Source organism: Jaculus jaculus, chromosome 19, assembly GCF_020740685.1.
Source record: "Jaculus jaculus isolate mJacJac1 chromosome 19, mJacJac1.mat.Y.cur, whole genome shotgun sequence".
Classification (NCBI taxonomy): domain Eukaryota; kingdom Metazoa; phylum Chordata; class Mammalia; order Rodentia; family Dipodidae; genus Jaculus; species Jaculus jaculus.
In genome coordinates, this window is record NC_059120.1 from 43,952,035 (window position 1) to 43,968,259 (window position 16,225).

Consider the following 16,225-nt stretch of genomic DNA (forward strand, 5'->3'; position numbering starts at 1 on the left):
GGAGAACATTCCAGACTCAAAGTACAGCATTAACACTAACAGTAATGGCTAAGATAATCAGTAACTTGATCGCCCTCAGAAAGTTGGAGTCCGTGCTCTGTTAGCCAACACGAAGCCTCCATCTTTGCCCCTGTGCCCATCCCATTGGTGGGTCAGCATACATGTCCTACCGCTGCCTTAACCAAGCACCATGATGTAGGTGGTTTAAATAACAAATGCATTCTCTCGCAGTTCTGGACGCTACAAGTCTGAATCCAGGACCCAGCAAAGCTGGCTCTTTCCGAACCTGTGAAGGAGAACTGGTCCCATGCTCGTTCCCATCACCTGCTGGTGGTCTGGTCTGCAATCTCCTGGCAATCTGGGGTATAAGGAAGTTGTGCCACTGCCCTGATTTTCACATGATATTCTCCCTGTATCCCTCCCTGTATTCATGTGGGCACCTGCTTTCTATGAACATCAACCCTGTTGGAACAGGGATCCAGTCTACTCTGATTTCATCTCAACTGATTCTATATGCAACAACCCTGTTCCCAAGTCGGTTATTCTGAACTTTTGGGGGTTAGTTATTCAATCTATGAATTTGGACATGGGGGGATACATTCAACCCATAATGGTGCCCATCATGCTGGTTCTAAGATGGCTTATGATTAAGACTTAGAAGGTCAACTGGCTGATTCATTCTGCTAGATTGTTTACTGCTCTTTTCCCAGTGGATTAAATATATAATAAAGAATATATATACAATTCTTGCCCATTTCTGCATATTCATCCTGATGGAATCCTTGTCTTTGATCTTTTAGTCTTGTCTTTTCTTTCATCTGGCCATTTGGCCAGAGGGCAATGTCATCAACTCTTGCCAGAAAATTTGTATATATCCTCACACCAGCCTGCTTTTCTTTAGACACAAAGTAATGATTTGGAACAATGCCTATAGCTCTACCCAGTGCAAAGATTGTTCCCTCTCTGCAGGTTTCAAAGCAAATCAAGACTATGGGGCTGAGCATACAGCTCTGTTGGTACAGTACTTGCCTGGTATGCACATAGCCCTGGGTTTATCCTAGAGCCCGAGCATCTGGCACTCCATAAACTGGGGTGTCACACGCAACACATAAGGACTGGAGGCAGGAGGACCAGAAGGTCATGGCCATCCTAGGCTATATCATGTGTTTCAGACCAGCCTGGATCTATAAGAGCCTATCTGTTGCAGTTACCTTCTTGTTGCTGGGACATAACACCCAACCAGAAGCAGCTTATAGGAGGAAAGGGTTTATTTTAGGCTTATAGTTTCCAGCGGAAGCTTCATGATGGCGTGGAAGAGGCTGGCTCACATCATCGTACATGCATCACTGAGAGAACAGCAAGCACCAGCAGTCATGAGCTGACTCCAAGCACACAGGACTGGATTCCACCCCAAGGTCAGCCTCTGACGACACACTTGTAGCCGGGCTCCAACTCCCTAATGTTCTCCCAGGAGAGGACCAATGAGGAAACTTAATCACAAACATCTCAGGCTACGGGGAGAATACATTCAAAACCACCACACTACCTTTAAAAAATAAAGAAGAAATGTCCATAGTCCTAGATCAGGAGGCTTAGACAAGATTGCTTAAGCAATCGGAAGCCATGGTGAGATACCTTCTCAGAACAATCAAAAAGGAACAAGTCAAAATGGCACACTTTTTAAAATATTTCTCTCTCTCTCTCTCTCTCTCTCTCTTTGTGCATGCACCAAGGCCTCTAGCCATTGTAGATGACCTCCATATACATGTGCCATTTTAAAAATATATTATTCATTTGAGAGAGAGAAGCTGGCAGATTGAGAGAGAATGGGCATGCCAAGGCCTTCAGTCTCTGCAACCAAATTCCAGATGCACACACTACCTTGTACATCTGGCTTATGTGGGAGCTGGGGAATGGAACCTGGGTCCTTAGGCTTCATAGGCAAGTGCCTTAACTGCTACACCATCTCTCTAGTCCCATGTGCCATTTTTTCTTTTTCTTTTTTTTTTTTTTTTTTTTTGCATCTGGCTTTAAATGGGTGCTTGGGAATCAAATCAAATCCAGGCCAGCAGGTTTTGCAAGAAAGTACTCTTAACCACTAACCCATCTCCCAACCCAGGACATGCTTAAAAAAAGAAAATGATTACAATGCAGCCACCATCTAAATTTGACTAGAACTCACATATTAAACTGACCTGTCAATGAATCCAATTCAGGCTTTATCCCTTCTTCTTCAGTTGATCATGGTATTGGTTCAGCTTTGACAAGCACCATGGCAGTGTAGGTTATTTGGTCATGCAGGTTACAAACGCTCTGTGATTCCAGATCTGTATCCCCATCTGCAACATGCTATTGGGTCCATCTGAACCAAGAGATTCATACTAAGCAGCTCTGACACACGGGTACATGGTGTCATATGGGAAGTATAGTTTCTGCCAAGGTTTACTCTAGCACTAGTAGCTGGTATATAATTCCTTGTTACAGATAGTATGGCCTTGTTCCAGAATCCCAGACACCACACTGTGATTTTCCTACTGGGGCTTGCCATAAACTCTGTCTCAGCTAGCTTAGCCTGCCATAAAAATACCACAGACTGGCTGGAGAGATGGCTTAGCGGTTAAGCGCTTGCCTGTGAAGCCTAAGGACCCCATTGCCCAGGACCCACATTAGCCAGATGCACAAGGGGGCGCACGCATCTGGAGTTCATTTGCAGTGGCTGGAGGCCCTGGCGCGCCCATTCTCTCTCTAGCTATCTATCTGCCTTTCTCTCTGTCCGTCACTCTCAAATAAATAAATAAAAATGAACAAAAATAAAAAATAAACAACAGAAGTTTATTTTTTCATTGTTCTAGAAGCTACAAGTTCAAAATCCGGAGGCCATTGTGTTTGAGTTCTGGTGAGGGCTCTTTTCCTGGCTTGACAGTAACTGTCTTATTGCCACATCCTCTATAGTAAAATAAGTTCTCTGATGACTCATTATCTATAAGGGTAGTAATTTTATAAGGACCATATCCTCCAAAGCCTCATCTAATCCCAACTTGCCAAAGGCCTTATTTCCAAATAGCAATTAATTGGAGGGTTCAACAGACAAATCCCTAACAGTCTATATATTCTGTCCCTTATCCCCCAAACTCATGTCTTCATATCCCATCCTAAGAGCCCCCACATCCTAATCATTTAGCATCATTTCCAAAGTCAAAGTTTTCTCTGAGTAGCATTCAAGTCAAGTATAGGTGAGATTTAGGTAGGATTCATCTAGAAACAAAAATGCTTCTCCAGTTGTTAGCCTGAGAAATCAGTTACGGGCTTCCACAATTCAGTAGTAGGATATAGTGTAGACATTCCCATTCCAAATGGGAGAAAGGAAGAAAGAAGTGAGGAAGAAAGGAAGGAGGAAGGGGAGGGGTGATGGGCTCCAATTTTAAAGCGTAGCAAGGAAACTTCCACTGGATTTCAAGGGTTGAGAATGTTCCTCTTTGCTCTGCCTTTCAGGCCCACAGGTGAACTGCTGTCACTCTTGGGGGTCTGTTCCCTGTGGCTCTTCAGGGAAACCCTGACCCTAAGGCTTCAGTAACAAAACATGTGGTCTGTTGAAGCACTGTGATGACCCTGATGATTTCTGAGTTGCCTTAGGGGTCCATTCCCCTCCTCTCCAAAAAAACACAGTGCATGCTCATAGCAGAGTAGTCTGTCATCCTGTCCTGACAAGTGCAAGAAGTCAGCAATCTTCATTATTTCATCCCAATCTATTTCATCCCAATCTCCAATCCCTTCAGTTCAAATTGACAACATTTGTAGTCATATAATCCCACTAACTCTTTATGATAGCCTGAATATCAGTGGTGTTCCGTCTTTTGTTAAATTTTAATTTATTTGTGTCTGGGGTGGGGTGCACCAGGGTCTCTTGTTGCTGCAAGAGAATGCCCATCCGTGGGTGGCTGGAGAATTGAACGTGGGCCAACAGGATTTGCAAGCAAGTGCCTTTAACTGCTGAGCCTTTTCCCCAGCCCTAGTGTTTTCTTCCTCTCAGAGAGAATGAGTGAGTATGGGTGTGCCAGGGTCTCTTGCCACTGAGAACAAGTTACAAATGCATGTGCCATTTTGTACATCTAGCTTTATATGGATACCACAGAACCAAACTTGGACCGGTAGGCTTTGTAAGCAAGCACCTTCTAACCGCTGAGCTATGACCTTAGCCCCTTGGTGTTCTCTTTAAAACAAACATACTTAAAAAAATTTTTTTTACAACACAGGTTGGCTATAGTTTGGGTTTTCAGTCTTTCCCAAAGGCTCAGTCATCAGGTTGTGGCACTATTGGGAGGTAGTAAATCCTTCAAGAGAAGGGATCTACTAGGAAGTCTAAGGTCACTGGGGTCATGTCCATGGAGGGACCCTATTCTTTCTTTCTCCTCTCATTCTTGGTCATGGGGTGAAGGACTTTACTGTGCCATGATCCTCTCCCCACCGTGGTGTTGACCTAACACAAGACCACAAGCAATGGGACCAATAGATAAGGACTGAAACATCTAAATCTGTAAGCCAAAATAATAAAACTTTCCTCTTTATAAGCTAATTATTTGGGGGCATTTATTATACTAATGGAAAACTGGTTAGCACACTAATAATTATTTTTCCCCATTTTTAACATTTTCATATAGTATATAATGTAATTATCCCATTACCTTTTTCTTTCTTTCTTTCTTTCTTTCTTTTTTGGTTTTTCGAGGTAGGGTCTCACTCTGGCTCAGGCTGACCTGGAATTCACTATGTAGTCTCAGGGTGGCCTCGAACTTTCAGCGATCCTTCTACCTCTGCCTCCCAGTGCTGGGATTAAAGGCGTGCGCCACCACGCCCGGCCCATTACCTTTTTCTTATCCTCTTCCTGCTCTCGTTACCACCCTTCCTCTTCCCCACTAATCACCAATGTTTCTTCCTCCCCAGTGAGTCAGTTAGGGTTGTTCGCGTGAGCATGGGTGGGAGGTCGTGTACTGTGGAATGGGTAACATACCAGGGGCCACACCACTGGTGGACCTGACTTCCCCTCTCCCAGCAACCATAGCTGTCATGCACTGCTCTGGATGGAGGTCTGGGGTCTCATGGACTCTGCCTCCACTGAAGGTGAGACATCAGCAGGCTCCATATTGTGTGCAGGAAACCACAGTAGTTGTAAATTCATGAGTGTGATGGCCACATCATACCCAGGAGACAGTGTTTTACAGCCCAACTCCCATCCTTCTGTTCTTACATTATTCTTCCCACACACTCTTCTGCGAGGTTTTCTGAGCCTTGGAGGGGGTGGTTTGGAGAACTGTTTGAGGCTGAGCACACAAAAAATCAGTTATTAGCAATTTTGTCAGCTATATACCTCTGCATTAACCTCTGCCCATTGTAGTAACAAGCTTTTGTGATCAAGACTTCAAGCAGTATTTGGTTATGGGAACAAATATATTTAGAAGGCAGTCTGACGTACTGGTTATTTAGCATAACCACAGTACTGCATTCCTCCTTAGGGCCTATGTCCCTAGTCGTAGGCTTTTGGCCAGTAGGAGGCCTCAAATCCAATCAGAAAGTGGATGGTTACTTGCATAACATTCATGCCACTATTGCACATGACCTTTTTTTTTTTTTTTTTTTTTTTCCAAGGTATGGTTTCACTCTAGTTCAGGTTGAACTGGAATTCATTATGTTCATTATGTAGTCTCAGGGTGGCCTTGAACTCATGATGATCCTCCTACCTCTGCTTCCTGAGTGCAGGGATCAAAGACATACACCACCACACCTGCCTTTTTCTTTTTCTTTTATTATGTGTGTGTGTGAGAGAGAGAGAGACAGACACAGAGAGAGAGAGAATTGGCATGCCAAGGCCTCCAGCCACTGCAGTCGATCTCCAAATGCATGCACCACCTAGTACACATGTGAAGCTTTGTGTGCTTGCATCACCTTGTGCATCTGGCTTATGTGGGATCTGGAGAATCAAACATGGGTCCTTAGGCTTTGCAGGCAAGTGCCCTAACCACATTCAGCCATCTCTCCAGGCCGACCCATGAACTTTTAAAATCTTCAAGTTTGAGTTCCTTTTTATCTAACAATTCCTTCTTCCACTTTCCTAAAAATACTAGACTATGTTTTAAACAAGTTCTTTTTGGCTGGAGAGATGGCTCAGCAGTTAAGGTGCTTGCCTGCAAAGCCTAAGGACCTGGATTCAATTCACTAGTACCCACATAAAGCCAGATGCACAGGTAGCACCTGTATCTGGAGTTTTTAGCAGTGGGTAGAGGGCCTGGTGCGCCCATTATCTCTCTCTTTCATAAATAAATAAATAAATAAATAAATAAATAAATAAATAAAATATTTAAGCAAGTTCTTTGACATAATGAGGATCACCTTTGTCCCAATTCCTCATGTGAGGGTGGAAGTAAAGATGAAAGAGGATGTGAGAGAGAGCGGGGAGAGAGAGAGAGTGTGTATGAGAGCTGACAAATCCCAAGATCTGTAGCCAACAAGCTGGAAACCCAAGAGAACCAGGCAAGGCAATGTGTAATGGTCTAAATACCTGGCAACCAGGAGGGCACATGGCTGAAGGCCAACACGGAAACTTGGAAATCTTGACCCAGAAAGAACTGATGTTTCAGTTCAAGTGTAAAGACCAGTGTTTCACTTCAAATAGTCAGGCAGGAGCTCCCTTTTACTCAGCTTTTTTGTCCTGTTTAGGCCCACTCCTGACTGGCCCAGGCCCATCCACAAAGGGCCCATGGGGAACAGCAGTCTCCTTTATTTGATCTACCAATTCCAGTGTTAATCTCATCCAGAAACACCCTCACAGATATGTCTAGAATAATTTTGTTGTTGTTGTTCTTTTGAGGTAGGGTCTCACTGTAGCCTAGGCTGATCTGGGACTCATTCTGTAGTCCCAGGCTGGCCTCGAACTCACAGCGATCCTCCTACCTCTGCACCATCATGACTGGCTGACAATAAAATTTGTTCAAGCATCTAATAACTCTATGGTCCAGCCAAACTGACACAGAATTAAGCGTAACGAGCTCCAACCTGTCACAGCTCCAATATAGAACTCTACTGGAATGTACGGCCAATGTGGGGAGGATAGTTTTTGCTTCTCTTGCTTGTCTTTACAATAATTGGCCTTCTAGAACCCAGTGACTAGACACCACTCTCTGGCCTTCATTACTTGGGTAGTGGAGTGAGCTCCAGCTCTAACACTGCTTTTCCAGATGTCAACTCAGGGCCTTGAAGACTTGCTTCTTACTGGGCATTAAAAAATATTATTTATTTAGGGCTGAAGAGATGGCTTAGTGATTAAAGGCACCTGCTGGCAAAGCCAAAGGACCCAGGTTCAATTCCCCAGTACCCACGTAAGGCCAGATGCATGAAGTGGTGCATGTGTCTGGAGTTCATTTACAGTGGCTAGGATGCCCTGGTGTGCAAATTCTTTCTCTCTGTTTGCCTCTTGCTATCTCTCTCCTGCTCTCAAATAAATAAATAGATAAAATATTATTTAAAATTATTTATTAAGTCAGGTGTGGTGGTGCACACCTTTAATCCCAGCACTTGAGAGGCAGAGGTAGGAGGATCACCGTGAGTTCAAGGCCATCCCAATATTACATAGTGACTTCCAGATCAGCCTGGGCTAGAATGAGACCCTACCTCGAAAAACCAACAACAACAAAAATTGTTTTATTGCAAGGATTGAGAGAGAGAGAGAGAAACCAGGACCCCCTGTCACTGCAAATGAACTCCAGATGCATGTACCACTCTGTGCTCTGGCTGTATGTGGGTACAGAAGACTCAAACCTGGGCCTTTAGGCTTTGTAAGCAAGTGCCTAAACCTCTGAGCCATCTCTCCAGCCCTTATCAGAGCTTTGTAATCAAGCACCTTTAACCACTGTGCCATCTCCCCTTCCCTTAATGAATCCTGGTTTAAATAGCTTTATATTCCAGTCCATCTGATTATGCAACTTCAGAACTTAATTCTAGAATATTCTCTTGGTTTCTGTTCACACATTAGTTCATTTGTTCAGCTTTCTTGTAATCTCCTTCCTCCTTTATCTAGCACTTTCTCAGACGGGCTGTGCTTATATTTACCTATTGGTCTGTCAGGAGAAGAGGTAAGGGCAGCCCTGTGTTTCTTGTGGGATTATAGCGGCCACAACAGAGAGGCAGACCACATCTGTAAGCTTTGAAAATACACACAGATCTGCAGAGCAAATGTCTTTCTTTTCAAAAAACATATCTTATTTTTTATATTTATATTTTTTATTTTTTTATTTGATAGAGGGGGGGCAGAATGGGTGTACCAGGGCGTCCAGCCACTACAAATAAAACTCCAAATGGGGCTGGTGAAATTGTTTAGTGGTTAAGGTGTTTGCCTGCAAAGCCTAAGGACCCTGGTTTGATTCCCATATAAGGACCCATGTAATCCAGATGCACAAGGGGGCGCACGCATCTAGAGTTCCTTTGCAGTGGCTAAAGACCCTGGCATAACCATTCTCTCTTTCTCTCTATCTGTCTCTCTCTCTTTCTCTCTCTCTCAAATAAATGAATAAATAAATAAAATATTTTTTAAAACTCCAAATGTATGTGCCACCTTGTGCATCTGTCTTACATGGGTCCTGGGGAATCAAACCTGGGTCCTTTGGCTTTGCAGGCAAGTGCCTTAACTGCTAAGCCATTTTTTTCAGCCCCCCCCTTTTTTTTTTTTAAAAAAAAACACATTTATTTGTGGGCTGGAGAGATGGCTTAGCAGTTAAAGCACTTGCCTGCAAAACCAAAGGACCCAGGTTTGATTCCCCAGGACCCATGTAAGACAGATGCACAAGGTGGCACATGCATCTGGAGTTCTCTGCAGGAGCTGGAGGCCCATGCACCTAGTTTCTCTCTGTCTCTCTCTCTCTCAATAAAAATTTAAAAAAAAAAATCTTTATTTGAGAGAGAAAGTATGGGCATGCCAGGATCTCTTGCCACTGCAAATAAACTCCAGACGCATGTGCCACTTTGTGCATCTGGCTTTACATGCATACTGGGGAGTTGAACCCAGACAGTCAGACTTTACAAGCAAGCATCTTTTAAGCACTGAGCCATCTCTCCAGCCTGTAAATATCCAGCCGGATGTGCCACCCCTTGTCTTAGGATCTCTGGTCTTTTCCAGCCTGCTTTGATTGTACATTATTATGTCTCTGGAGCTCTGTGGCTCCACCATGCCTTGGCTCTGTGGCTCGACTGGGTCAGCTCCTCCTTAGAAGTGATAAAAATCATTACTGTAAGCTACTCAGGAGACTCTGTCTTTCACATTTGTCTATTCACCAAGGGAGACCCTGGCTTTCCCATCCTCCCCCTTTGGTGTCAATACAACTGCGCAGTAACAGACAACTCCATTGTCCCTACAGGTTTTCCTCCCATATATTTCAAATCCCTGAAATCCTACAAGGGCTTTCCTACCAGTAGGATATTTTTCCAGGTCATCAGTGATGAAACCTTTAGCAACCAATTAGAAGTCAGTCAGTCCTGAAACCCCATCTTATGGTTTTTTTGTTTTTTTTTTTTTTTTCGGATTTTTCCTACCACTTGTGGTAGTATGCATGCTCTGAAAAGCAAATGTCAAAGTGGAATTTGACGTGTTAGTTTCCTATGGCTGACACAACAAAATATCATAGGCTGGGTGGTTTAAACAACAGAAAATTTTTTCTCAGGGTTGCGGAGAGAACTCAGCAGGTACGAGCACTTGTTATGCATGACGACGGCCTGACTGCACGTGGGTTCAATTCTCCAGCATCCATAGAAACTGATGGGCTGGGTGAGGTCACATACACCCGTAACACCAGTACTTTGTGGAACGGAAACAGGGGAATGGCTGGGGTTCACTGGTCAGCCAGTTTGACTGAAAAACAGCAGCTTTGGGTTCAAGGACAGACTCTGTGTCAAGGAAACAGGCGGATGAGTGACAGTGGACGGCCACTTGAAGTTCTCCCCTGATCTCTGCATGTACGTGGGACACACACATTGGTGCATACACCTCATCACACCACACACACACAAACAAAAACACGTATTTCTCATAATTCTAGAGGCAAAAGTCCAAGACCAACGAGTGACAGACTTGGAGTCTTCTAGAAGAGACCCCTCTCCTTGGTTTGCAGATAGTCAACCATCTTCTATTTCATCGCATGGTCTTTCCTCTGTGTGCATCTGCCCTGGGTGCCTCTGTGTGTTTCTGGATTTCCTCTATTCTTATGCAGTTTTTTACTTTTTAAATTTTATTTATTTGAGAGAGAGAGAATGGGCACGCCAGGACCTCCAGCCACTGCAAATGAACTCCAGACACGTGCCAACTTGTGCATCTGGCTTACAGGGGTCCTTCAATTTTGCAGGCCAGCACCTTAACCTCTAAGTCATCTCTATATCCCTGAATTTCCTTTATTTTAAGGACATCAGTTAGATTGCATCAGGGCCTCCCTAATAGCCTCATTGGAAGGCTTTTTTTGTTAATTTGTTTTTTCAAGTTAGGGTCTCACTCTCGCCCAGGCTGACCTGGAACTCACTATGTAGTCTCAGGGTGACCTTGAACTCACGGTGATCCTCCTACCTCTGCCTCCTGAGTGCTGGGATTAAAGGCGTGAGCCACCATGCCTGGCTTGAAGGCTTTTTCAAAATGCTCTCTGAATCCAATCACATTGTAAGGTACTTTAGAGCTTCAGCAACTAAATTTTGAGGAAGACACAATTCAGGATGTAATGATTTATAAGATACATTAGGGGGAAATATCTGGAAGATAGAGGGAAGATGGGGGAGCCTGCAGACTGATCCAAGTCTGACGTGTATGCAGGGGAGAAACGAAGCCCTGGGCAGACAGCGTGTATGCTGACGGTCATCCTTACGTCCTTAAGCACAGGTTGTTCACCAGAGAAGTCCCAAACTATGGAGCCCTGACGGCGCTACTTCTCCTGTGACACTCATGTTCAGTTGTCCACCAGAACTGGTCACTTACTGTCTCTGCAGAGATTGGCAAACACCAACGTTAGAAAAAAAAAAAATCAACATCCTTAAGTTATTTTTAAATATTCCTACAAAATGATTGAGGTAAAAAAAAAATTCTCATCTAGGGAAGCAGCCAAAACTAAATGTCTTTTTATGTAAATAACAAATTGTAGCTGCTAGAGACAAATATGGACAGATGGGTTCGCAGAACACAGTATTTAGGAAGAGCACGGAGACTTCAATGGATTTCCAATTACTTCTAAAACTCCACACATATTTTCTGCCATTTGCTCAGGAAGAAATGTCTGACACGAAGTGATTGTATATGTTATTTGCTAATAGCCATGTTTTGTAATCTGGAAATTATTTTATGCTGTTTATGTGGTGTGTGTGGTGTGTGTGTGTGTGTGTGTGTGTGTGTGTGTGTGTGTGTGCGCAGCACACATGCGCATAGGCCAGAGGAGAATGTTAGGCGTCTTCTATTGTTCATCCATGTGTTTCCTTGAGACAAGAGTCTCTCATGAACCTGGAGCTGCTGTTTTCAGTCAGACTGGTTGACCACTGAGCCCCAACCACTCTTGTGTACTGCCCACAGGATTGGCATGCATGGCCACATCCAGCTGTTCATGTGGGTGCTGAGGAATGGAACTGAGGGTAAAACAGGACCCAAGCTTACATGGCAAGTGCTCTGACTCACTGACCTATCTCAGTGAGGTAGGGTCTGGTTTCAGACCAGGCTGACCTGGAATTCACTGTGTAGTCTCAGGGTGATCTCGGACCCATGGCGATCCTTCCACCTCTGCCTCCCAGGTGCTGGGATTAAAGGCGGGCACTACTATGCCCGGCTTGTTACTTTATTCTTGGTCTGTTGTTTTTTTTTAAACTTGTTTGGTTTATTTTTATTTATTTATTTGAGAGAGGGAGAGAATGGGCACACCAATGCCTTCAACCGTGCAAACCAACTCCAGATCCATGTGCCACTTTGTGCATCTGGCTTATGTGGGTCCTAGGGAATCAAACCTGGGTCCTTTTTGGCTTTGCAGGCAGGCACCTTAACCACTAAGCCATCTCTCCAGCCCTTTTTGGTCTATTTTTATTTATTTATTTATTTGAGAGCAACAGACACAGAGAGAAAGACCGATAGAGGGAGAGAGAATGGGCGCGCCAGGGCTTCCAGCCTCTGCAAACGAACTCCAGACACGTGCGCCCCCTTTGTGCATCTGGCTAACGTGGGACCTGGGGAACAGAGCCTCGAACCGGGGTCCTTAGGCTTCACAGGCAAGCGTTTAACCGCTAAGCCATCTCTCCAGCCCGCTTTTTGGTCTATTTTTAATATTTATTGGGCAATTAACTTTACAAACCATTTACTTTCAGTGGAATGACAAGGCTTTTAGTTTACAGGTGGAAAAGAATCATGCTTTATTGTAACATAGTTTATATCTAGTTTCACCTCTTCAATAATTATGACAGTTGTCACTAAGGGTTCTGTTTTCCGATCTTTGAAAAGGTCCAAAAAAGTACCAACATGTTTGAGAGCACTCAATTCTATGGATGAAGCCAGCCAGTCACAGTGCATCCTGAATCAGGAAGAAGAGGCCAAACAGGAAGTGGAGCCAGACTACAAACCTCCAGGTCCACCCTCAGCGACCCACTTCCTTCATCAAGCAGCTACCTCCTTAATGTTCCTTGTTGCTGGAGAAATACTTGACCAGAACTAGCTTATGGGAGGAAAGTTGTTTATTTTGGTTTACAGCCTCAAGGGTGAAGCTGCATGATGGCAGGGGAAAATGTGCTATGGGCAGAGGCTGGACATCACCTCCTGGCAAACATCAGGTGGAAAGCAGCAGCAGGAAAGTGTGCCAAACACTGGCAAGCGGGAAGCTGGCTATAATGCCCATAAGCCCGCCCCCACTAATACACCAACTCCAAGAGGCTCCAATTCCCAAAATGCCACCAGCTGGGGACCTAAAATTCAGAACACAGGAGTATATGGGGGATACTTAGTTGAAGGCACCACAGTTCTACAACCTTTCCAAACAGCACCACCACCTCAGGACCAAGTGTTCAAACACGTAAGTCTATGAGGTTCATTTAACACTCAAACCATAACAGAATGCTGGTATGAATACTGAATTTTCTTACTCCACCTCGTCTGGGTTAAGGAGGTAGCTTAGTTAGAGAGGATATGCTTAAGGAGCCCAAGGCCCTGCATCTGATCCCAGCACCATCAAAATCAAATAACAGCAAAAGCTTTCTATATCTCTAAAACACACATTAATCTTTGTGACTAGAATGGTTATAATCAATCAATAAATACTTGTTTATTTCCTATACATCAGGAGGAAGACTAAGACAAAGCACTGGCCTTCAAAGACCTCACAGTTCAATTATCATTCTTTATTTTCCTTCTTAACTTTAAAATGTACATAATGTAAAATTTACCTTAACATTTTTTTTAAGGTTTCAAAGGTACTTTTTTTTTTTTTTCAGCAAGTCATAATTATTTTCCTCAATACATGGTGCTTTTACTTGGCACCAATCATGGGTAGATTTTGAAACAATTCACTATTATACCAGCTGCCGTGATTATTGATCTCTCCATTCCTTTAGGGTGACTCTGCCAACAGGTGACAAGTTCCATTCTATTCCAACTTGTGTTGCTGTATATGTCCATACAGTAATACAGAAAATGGATCCACTTGCTAATATAGCATTACCATATTTGTCATGAAAATCAGATGCCCTTTTCTAATGGACCTGTCTTGCCATTGTTTGCTGATTGCTTCGAACTTGGAGACGTGCGTTTCTGGCCAAGGGAAGCATCTTGGAGCTGAAGACTGAACAGTGTCAACTGCAGCGGCTACTTTGTTGCAAATTCGCCCAGATACCCTTGCAAAGAGCTCTGAAAAACTACCTTAACATTTTTAAGTGTGTTTCAGTAGCATTAAGCAATTGCTATTGGCTAGCCATCACTACCGCCCATCCCCACAATTGTCCATCATCCCAAACTCAAACTCTGTATTCATTAAACAATAACTACATCCTCCTGCCACTGCCCCCATCACTATTCTGTTTGTCTCTATGAATTTGACTCTTCTAGACCCTCATCTAGGTAGAACTATATAATGCTGGGCTTTTTGGATCTCCTTTTACTTAGCATTCCCTCCCTTTCCTCGTTCCCTCTTGCTGTGCACTATTGGTGATCAAATCTAGGACCTCAGCATGTTAGGCAACTGCTCTACCCCTCAGCTACATCCTCAACTATAGCATCATATCTTTAGGCTTCATCCAAACTGCAGTATCAAAATTTCATTCCTTTTACAGATTTGTGCGTGTGTGTGTATGGACACGTGTGTGTGTATGCGTATGTGTAGGCCAAAGGTTGACATCAGGTGTTTTCCTCAATCTCAACCTTATGTTTTGAGATAGGGTGTCTCCAGCCAGTAAGACTCAGGGATCCTCCTACTTTCACTTCCCTAGTGCTGATTATGGGAATGCTTTGGGTGCTGCACTCAGAACTCAGGTCCTCAGGCTTGAGGAGCAAGCACTGAGCCATCTCCACAGCTCCTATCTTCAGATTATTTTGTAATTTTTTTTTTGTAAGAGACAGAGAATTGGCATGCCAACACCTCCAGCCACCACAATCAAGCTCCAGATGTGTGTGCTACCTTGTGCGCATGTGAAACCTTGTGTCACCTTGTGTGTCTGGCTTACATGGGACCTGGAGAGTTGGACATGGGTCCTCAGTCTTTGCAGGCAAGTGACTTAACTGCTAAGCCATCTCTCTAGCCCATCTATCTTCAGTTTTATCATTGCCAAACAGCAAACAGGCTAGGAACTACAAAACTAAATTCCTGTTGAATTTGGGAAGAAAGCCAGGGAATAATAAACGGTGGGGAAAACAAATAATATCCAAAAGGCACCTCTTGACTCCCCCCCCACCACCACCACTGAAATGCCTTGGTAACTTGTAAACCAAAATCTTAGGACCTGTGAGTATGGCCTGAAAAAGTAAGGATTTGAACCAAGATACATTAATAACTGGAGCTGAAACCAGGTGTGGTTCTACAAGCTAGTAATTCCCACACTCAGGAGTTTGAGGCAGGAAGACTGCTGAGTTCCAGGTCTGCCTAGGTTAAAAATGAGAACTTGAATTAAAAACAAGCAAAACAGGGCTGGAGGGATTGTTTCGTGGGTAAGGCACTTGCCTGCAAAGCCTAAGGACCCAGGTTCAATCCCCCAGTACCCATATAGGCCAGATGCACAAGGTGATGCATGCAACTGGAGTTCCGGCTGGAGGCTCTGGTACACCCAATCTCTCTGTCTCACTCTCAAATAAATAAAATTTTTAAAATGAACAAAAAATAATAATAACAGCTAGGGATTTCCCTCTCAAGGCATATACAGCCCATTAAATAACTTCTTATTTCTTTTACACTTTGTTCTTTCACTAAGAGTATAAAATATGACAAATTTACAACATTCAAAATGTTCTGACATATATATAGTAAATAAGTATATACATGTATGATTTAATCAAACTAACATATATCAGATACTTCGTAAAAATATTTTATTTTTATTTATTTAGGAGAGTATTACAGGGAAAAACAAGCAGATAGAATGGGCTCGCCAGGGCCTCCAGCCACTGTAAAGGAACTCAAGACGCATGCGCCACCTTGGCATCTGGCTTACATAGGTAATGGGGAATCGAACCTCGGTCCTTAAAGCTTCGCAGGCAAGCGCCTTAACCGCTGAGGCATCTCTCCAGCCTCCAGAAACTTGTCCTTTCAAACTAAAACCTACCTACCAACTGTTCTCAACAAGCCAGGGTGGCTGAAGCGGCCAGTTCCCTGGTTCAGAACCACTGCAGCGCGCGCATCTCCTGCGGTCCAAGTCCCAAATTCCTCAAGCCAAGCCTGGAGTCGGTTCAGGAGCCCAAAGAGCGAGGGATACATTGAAGAGCTAAGGATCCCGCGTCCTCCGGCTGCGACTGCGTGAGCGGACGAAAGGCAGGACGCGTCCAGGCGCAGAGTCCCCCTCTGAAAAGTTGACGCTCACCCGCTACTCCGAGCGCCCAGCGCTCCTAGCAACCACCCGCTAGAGAAAGCGGAAGAGCTCCCTCTGTCCCGCCTTCCCTACCTTAACCGGAAGTCGTAGTGGGGTGGCGGGGAGGGGGGGAGCTATGGTCCAATCATCTTGGCGAGAACCGCGGCTAGCCAATAGGAGGTAGGCA

At 44.2% G+C, this 16,225-nt stretch overlaps 1 pseudogene; it reads right to left on the reverse strand.

Annotated features, from left to right (window-relative positions):
• Nucleotides 1–13,572: 13,572 nt before the first annotated feature.
• Nucleotides 13,573–13,821, reverse strand: LOC101610530 (annotated as a pseudogene).
• Between the last annotated feature and the right edge of the window lie 2,404 nt (nucleotides 13,822–16,225).